Here is a 7,266-nt window from a genome sequence, read left to right on the forward strand (position 1 = left end):
TGAGCAAATTCACTCTGCATATAATGAGTATTTTGATCTTTTGTCAACAGAAGAAATTTTAGCTTTTTTAGAGACATCCATAATTAGGAGTTCTGTACCTTCAGGAAGAAAGTGTCTAATTTCCTGATGGATAAAGGAAGCCTGAGGAAGGGCTGTAGAGTGTGTATAAGGAAGGCGCCATACCAAGCGTTCTGTTTGCTCACTTCCGTTGAGATCCAGCAGGTTAGGCAGTAGCAGGTGGGTTTTCTGCGAGCCTTTCTCACTCAAAAACACAGCGCAGGTCTTTTAAGAACCAGCTCCTCAGCTAATAAGTTGGAGGATCAGGAGGAGACTGCTGAGTTTCAGCCTCGAGGAAGAAGGAAGTAAGAATGATGAACATTGCAAGATGATCTCAGCCAGGCGACCTTGAAGATCCCCGTTACTGTCCTAGAATCTTTGTTCCAACATTTATGCTCAGCGTTTAGAGAGGGCCATTGCTACCCATGTTCGCTTCTAACACATGACCGATTTTAGCCAATGGAGTTTATATCGTGGATCTCAGAGGTTAATCTTTTCCCTTTCTTGTCTCCTCTCCTTTCCAGACATGCATTCATTTGACTGGCAGCCTGGAAAATTGAAAAATGCCACAGGGGTTATTAAGGTTGAAATCGTTTCTGCACTTTGAAGCTGTGCAAGCTAGTTATGGCTGCACCTATAACATCCAGGCATCAGAACAGCACGTATTGTTCTCGGCTTGGCTGACACAGGCCGTATCAGCTGTAACACCCAGATAGAATGAAGGGGTCTCAAGATGTCATTTCTCACTCTGAAATATATCCCTTTGGTCGATTAAAACAGAGTCCCTGAAGTTATTAGAATGTAGTCTGTGTCTTTGTGCACACACGTTTGATTTACTTTTGTTCTTATTAAAAGGGTAAGCCTAGAGAGAAGGAGAAAAGAGAATCTTCTATAATCCATATTTTAATAATTGCCTGAGTGCACATTTACTCTACAGAGGCTTTCTGTTTCTGGAACTATTTACTTGGCTCTTTTACGAAATGCGTATTACTTACCTGGCCTGGTAGACCATGACACAGCTTCTGGCCTATCATGTAATCCTGCGGTTGGCTCCCCGTGAGCCATTATGGTGTGTTGAGTCTGTCTGTAGGATGGAGATATTATTTTAATGAAGTTTTTTCACAATAACGGTTCCATATTGTGTAAATTGTATTGAGCAATTACGACGTTAATATATAAATGCTAAGAAAACCATTGGGAGAAAGTTTCTGTGTAATTGAGATAGTCTCTTTTCCAATGTTAATAACTTCTTCATTATTTTTTTTCCATAAAAATATTGAGGGAGTTTAATTCACATTAAAAAAACCATATAAACATTTACTAAAAAAAAAAATCATTTCACATCCCTCCTTAGTCACAGGAAACAACACCACCCCTCCATGCATCATTTACACAAGAAAGAATAGAAAAACACCCCAAAGCCGAAGTGCCCCACAGGAAACTTCAGAGAGATTCTTCAGGAGAGAGAGTTTGTTTCTATTTAGCTTCGGGGCAATAATCTTTTTTTACCAGGTTGCTCCAGGCAAATGATTCAATATTAACAGTAATGCTTGCTTATCGCTAAGAATAGGAGAGTGGAAAATAATCTACAATAACAAAGCCCCTGATCATAAATGTGAACTTAACGTTCTTCAGAAATTCCATATAGTCGGCCTACTGCTCTGTTGGTCCTTGCAGGAAACAGAATTCATTCCAGATCGTTCGAATGAGAAGGCTTTCAGGGTAACTTACAAGGGTATAGGGGCTACGATAGAATGGGAATTCATGGAGGGTGGTGAGGTGCTCCGCTCAGGAACTGAAAGCAGGAAGCCATTACCACACCCAAAGCTGAGGGGCTGAAGGGAGGAAATGGTGTAACTGGAACCCAGTGAGCACTGGAACTGAGAGGGGAGGCCAGTTGTCGTAGTGGTTGGGCACGGTTGCCACTGTAGATGTGATATGGAAATGGAATGAATAGGGAAGGAAGATCCCAACCTCTTTCCTTCTGCCAGCCATCTCCTGCTGCTACCTCTGTTGCCCAACCCCACCCAGGAAGCAGTCAGCAGGAGCCCAGGAGATGTGGTCAGCAGGGGTCGCCTCCTGGACACCAAAATAGGGCAGAGAAAGGAAGGAAGGGGCTGCGAAAATGGGAACTATCCAGAAGAGTTGGTTTCTGGATCACTAAAGAGGTAGCATTATTGATGTCTAAAAAATTGAATTACTATTAAGGAATTATACTTTTTACCTTTCATGAGGAAGAAGCTAGAATTCCATCGTTTTGTTTCATGTGAGGTAAGAATTTTGAAATAATCATTGGCAGGTTTTTTTTTTTTTTTTGCTTTGCAAAAATATTTGGAAATTTTAATCTAATAGTCTTAATATCTAAGTAGGAAATTATAGATTTCAAAGGACTTTTCCCAGATAGTATCTCATTTAACCCAAACTAAAGGCCTAAGAGGTGGCTATTACCAAATTCGTTTTATAGATGAAGAGACTGGAGCTCAGAGCATAAAATGAATTTTCCAATATCCTAAGTCAGAATTAGCATTATGAAGATGCAAACTTAGGTCACCTGACTCCAGCTGCCAGGTCCTTTGTATGACACCACAAAAGCCTCTTTCAAGATAAGAATGTCATAAACTTGTGATCACAGATAGGCTGCAAAACGAACAGAACTGTCTGTACTCTGCAGAAAATTGCATTTGCTGGGGACCTAGGGCCGTCACATCAGGCGAGCTCAGTCTCAAGAAGTAAAGGCCAGTCCAGAGCACCACGTTCGATAGAAGAAAATGGTGCATAGAGAGGTGTAAGGAGAAGGTTTAGGAGGCAGAGACCGGAAGGACGTCCCAGGAGACGGGAAGAAGGAAGGAGTCCGAGAGGAGGGGAGCTGGGGCCAGAGTCTTAAGGATGTAAAGCAAGGCTTTTCAAGAGTTAACCAGAAGGCCGCAGCTTTCCTCAAAGCATTGTTCATGGACCACTTAGATCAGAATCACCTGAGTGACTTATTACGAAGGTCTACGCTGGGTTCCCCTCTGACTTACAGAGTCAGAATCTATTTGAGGGGAACTATGCAATTTGGCATTTTGACACGTCCTCTCCATTATTTTCCTCCCACCCCTTGTCGCCTGCACACATACAGAGGTTGAGACTTTCTGATGGAGAGCAAATTTAGGCAGCTTGCCCCAAAAGAGCTCTGGAACAGAACTGTAAATATTCAGTCACAGCTCAGTTTGCTGGCAGGGCTGGACATAAGCCACCCGATTACCCATCTCTCATTCTAATTTCTCTTTCTTTGCTTCAATCACGGCTTTTGAATAAGCTTTTGAAAATGTATTTTCAAATTTTATGCTTTAATAAACAAGGTATATTAAACACAAATTGACTTTTCAGACTCTTATAGTGCCTTGAGTTAAATATTTTAAACATCAATTATGGTAAACATTAAAGATGCAAATGTACGAATTGAGAAATTGGATTGAAACTGTATGGGTGCTAAGACTGCTTTTAAAAAGTAGTCCCTAAGACCAGCATGCGTTCTTGTTATTTAATCTCGTTTTCATAAAATTAATGTGAAGAATGAGTGACTGCAAGACCGCAAAGGTGAGATAATATGGCTGCCTTTTTTTTTGCAAAATTATCAACCGAAGTCATCTCGAAGATGTTTTCTAATCAACACTAAAAACTCCTTTTTTTTTTTTTTTTAATCTATTACCCTTTGGCAGCCATTCAAGATGTTATGTATTGTCTCAGTATCGATAACATTTCAATTTCCTTTCGACTTGTTTTAAGACTCAAGTTTTTGGGTGCCAGATATCTGGGGTTATATTGTTTTTGCTAATATTGACTTCCATTGTTTTTAGTCAAGGTTTTCTTGATCATTTAGAACTTCATTCTTTAGAATATGGATGCTCTACCTTCCTACCCTGTTATACCTTTCTTTCCACTTGGAAACCTATAATTTAAGTCATCTCTCATACAAATGATATTTCAAATCCTGTTTAATAACAGTTTTAAAACAGTGACCGAGGCTAGCTAGAACTTTACTGTGAATCTATAGGCCATGTCTACAGATTGGCCTTGCTGATTTGTAGAGAGGCACAGATACTTTGTAACTATGAATCTTAGGTTGAGTTTGTGCCAATTGCAGAATTTTCTTTTGTTTACTGCAACTTAGAATGGCACGCATATTTTTTTATTTCCCTAAATGAAGGTAGAATTATTGATCAACCACAAAAACAAGACATGTGGTTGATTTTTTCCTCATTAGGGTCATGTTTTAGGTAGAGTCTGTATACTCTTGAGTTGTTTTTCTAGCCATGGTCATGGGTTTGAGTTGATCCATTTATACCATGGAGTAGTCTTTCTCAGATTAACAGCTGTGGTTTGGATTTGGCTGGCCAGGGTGGAAGCTTTGGTTCTATAGTCATGGAACCAAACCAAAATAAACAGCTTATTACAGAATTAATTCAAGAGTTTGACCTCATTTGCAACATGCTCTACACCAGAGTTTATTTGTTTTAATCTAATGGCTATTTTTAAAATTAAAGTCCTTATCTGTGGGGACATTTCCAGAAAATCCAGCAATTACTTTTTTCAAATATCCATTATTTCTTCAGGGACATATTTGATAAGAAACAGAAGAAAATATAAGTGTTATATATTTTGGTGTAATGATAACACAGAGCTATCTCTGTAGCAATTTCCTATAAGTTCTTATCAAAGCAATTTAAAGAAAACAATTGGAAAGTGAAAATTAAATTTGATCACCTTTTTGGAAGAGATGGGTTAACCATGCCAAATAATCAATTTTATTGACCTCCCCCCTTCTGAACTGACCAGTTGTTTTGCTTCCTTGTAGTGTTGTCTCAGCATGTAATTCAGAGCTCTTTATAAACCAAGAGAACTTAACAGGTGTTAACACTGGACCAGGCCGTTATAAATAAGATAGCATTTTTATAAGACCTGATACTGATTTGAGTATTATTAATTCTTGGACTGATATAAAAAAATCACTCAGCTAGTCTTCTAAGGTTTAATTACATATATGCATGAGTGTATGTTATTTCTCATACCCAATTTTCTTTGCCTTCTGTTACACTATTAGTGGAAAGCAGATGTTTATTATATTTCTTTAATATGTGACTAAGTAAGGATATGGGGTTGAATTATTTTTTTTTGAACTTATGCCTAAAACATTAAACTATAATAATATCAACTCTGCAGAATCTGTTTAAAAATAGGAGCAACTGGGGTGCAGTATTTCATGACTGAACGCAAAAGCTTTCATATTGAAAGAAAGGCGGGAGGTGGGAATAGTTGAAAGACTTCAAATGCATCATGTCTGAAAAAGCCAAAAGACAAGCTGAGGCTAGAAAGACTTTTTTGTCATATTCATTTCTTCTTTCCATCCATACAGTAAGGGTACCATTGAGTTCTTGGCTGCAAAGCTGTTTTCAAACTATTATGAATTTTTCTATTTTGTATTCTTTATTCTTAAGTTGGTCATACCCTGAAATTCAATAAATTAGAATACAGACTAAGACTTTCCCCCAAAGTTATTTTTACTTGCACTATTGCACAGAAAAACAACAACAAAGAACGTGATGATTCCCATCCGCTCAAGTTGACAGTCATTGCTATTTTTCCTTTTTCTATTTACCATTTGAAATTTTGGCATTTCCTCCTCTATATTGATATGAAACAGAAAAGCTTGACATGACAAGAAGTTGAAACTATTTATATATTTCTTTCCTTGTGGTTTAAAGCACACACAGGTCTCTGCATTCGGTGGTTTTCAACTGAGACTGATTTTGCCATGCATCTCTCTCTCCCTCCTCTTCCCACCAAGGACATTCAGCAATACCTGGAGACATTTTTGATTGTCATGACTTGGGAGTGGGCGGGGCTACTGGCATCCAGCGAGTAGAGGTCAGGGATGCTATTAAAAATCCTATGATGCACAGAACAACCCCCACAGCAAAAAAATGATTTAGCCCCAAACATCAATAGTGAGGAGGTTGAGAAAGCCCGTTTGTTCTAAAACAGCTCCCTCCAAAACCTTGCGTGACCCTCGTATCCATCCTAAATCTGGCTCGTCTCTGGCTTTCCACTGCCAGGCTTTCACGGTTTATTCACCCATTTTCCAGTTACCATGGGCAGACCCACTCCAAACCGCTATTGGCTATAACACAGTTTTATGATATTCAAAAGCTTTTAGAAAAGTGTTAAAACCTCACCTTCTTTAATTGTGAAATATTTGATCCTTCTGGCACATTATTTTTTTCTGACTTTTTATTTTTATTTTTTTACGCCTGCAGCACCTGGTCTTCCTAGGTGGTCTCTCATCCAAGTACTAACCAGGCCCAACCCTGCTTAGCTTCCGAGATCAGAAGGGATCGAGCATGTTCAGGGTAGCATGACCGTAGACTTTTCTGACTTTCCGAATGCCTCCCTTACCACTCTGTTTTTATGTTCTTTTGGGTCTCCCTTTCATATTCCTATTCTCTAAACTGTTCTCATCTTTGACACCCTCTCTCTACTGCATTCCTGTGCGCTCAGACACTCCTGAGTCTACATTGGTTATGCGCTTTTTATGAGGCAGCACCAAGCTCTGGCTGCCCTGTTCTGGGATGGCAGTGGCCTGGTGACCTGTCCTGCTGACTCTGTGTCCCTTACACCTTGGGAGGTCTTGGGCCCACGGAATGTCATCATGGGGAGACCATGGTGCTAACGTTGGGGTCGCACCACCAAAGTTGACTCTCTTTCATAGAAGACTGCCATGTGTGCCAGCCACTTTGCGAGGTGCTTTTCACACATTATCTCGACTGGGTAGACTTTATCAACCCTACTGTGTGCAAGAGGGAGAGAAGGCTTGGGACAGTGGCTTGCAGCAGGTAGAACTAGGAGTTGTACTCAGGACTGTTTGGTTTAAAGCTCTCTTCCCACAGGATCCTCTTGCCTCCATGTCTCCCATGTATTTAGGGACCTCCCAACACACCTGGCTCATCCAAGGTAGAGCTTTCTTCCTTTCCCTGATCCATGAAAAAGCTTTCAGATAACCAGAATGGTTTGAATCCAACTGACCTGGTGTCCTCAAAGCTGGAAAATATTTCATTGGCTTTTACTCTCTTTTTTGAGGCTAGAATAGAATTGGTTTCAGCCAACGCCTAGTGTAAGTCAGCAATTATGCTCAATCCTGGAGTTCTTGGCTAGTCCCTCAGGATTCCGGAG

At 39.9% G+C, this 7,266-nt stretch overlaps 1 pseudogene; it reads right to left on the reverse strand.

Moving 5' to 3' along the window:
• Positions 1 to 6,344: 6,344 nt before the first annotated feature.
• LOC111733226 lies at positions 6,345 to 6,463 on the reverse strand (annotated as a pseudogene).
• Positions 6,464 to 7,266: the final 803 nt, after the last annotated feature.

Source organism: Pteropus vampyrus, unplaced genomic scaffold (assembly GCF_000151845.1).
Source record: "Pteropus vampyrus isolate Shadow unplaced genomic scaffold, Pvam_2.0 Scaffold13, whole genome shotgun sequence".
NCBI lineage: Eukaryota > Metazoa > Chordata > Mammalia > Chiroptera > Pteropodidae > Pteropus > Pteropus vampyrus.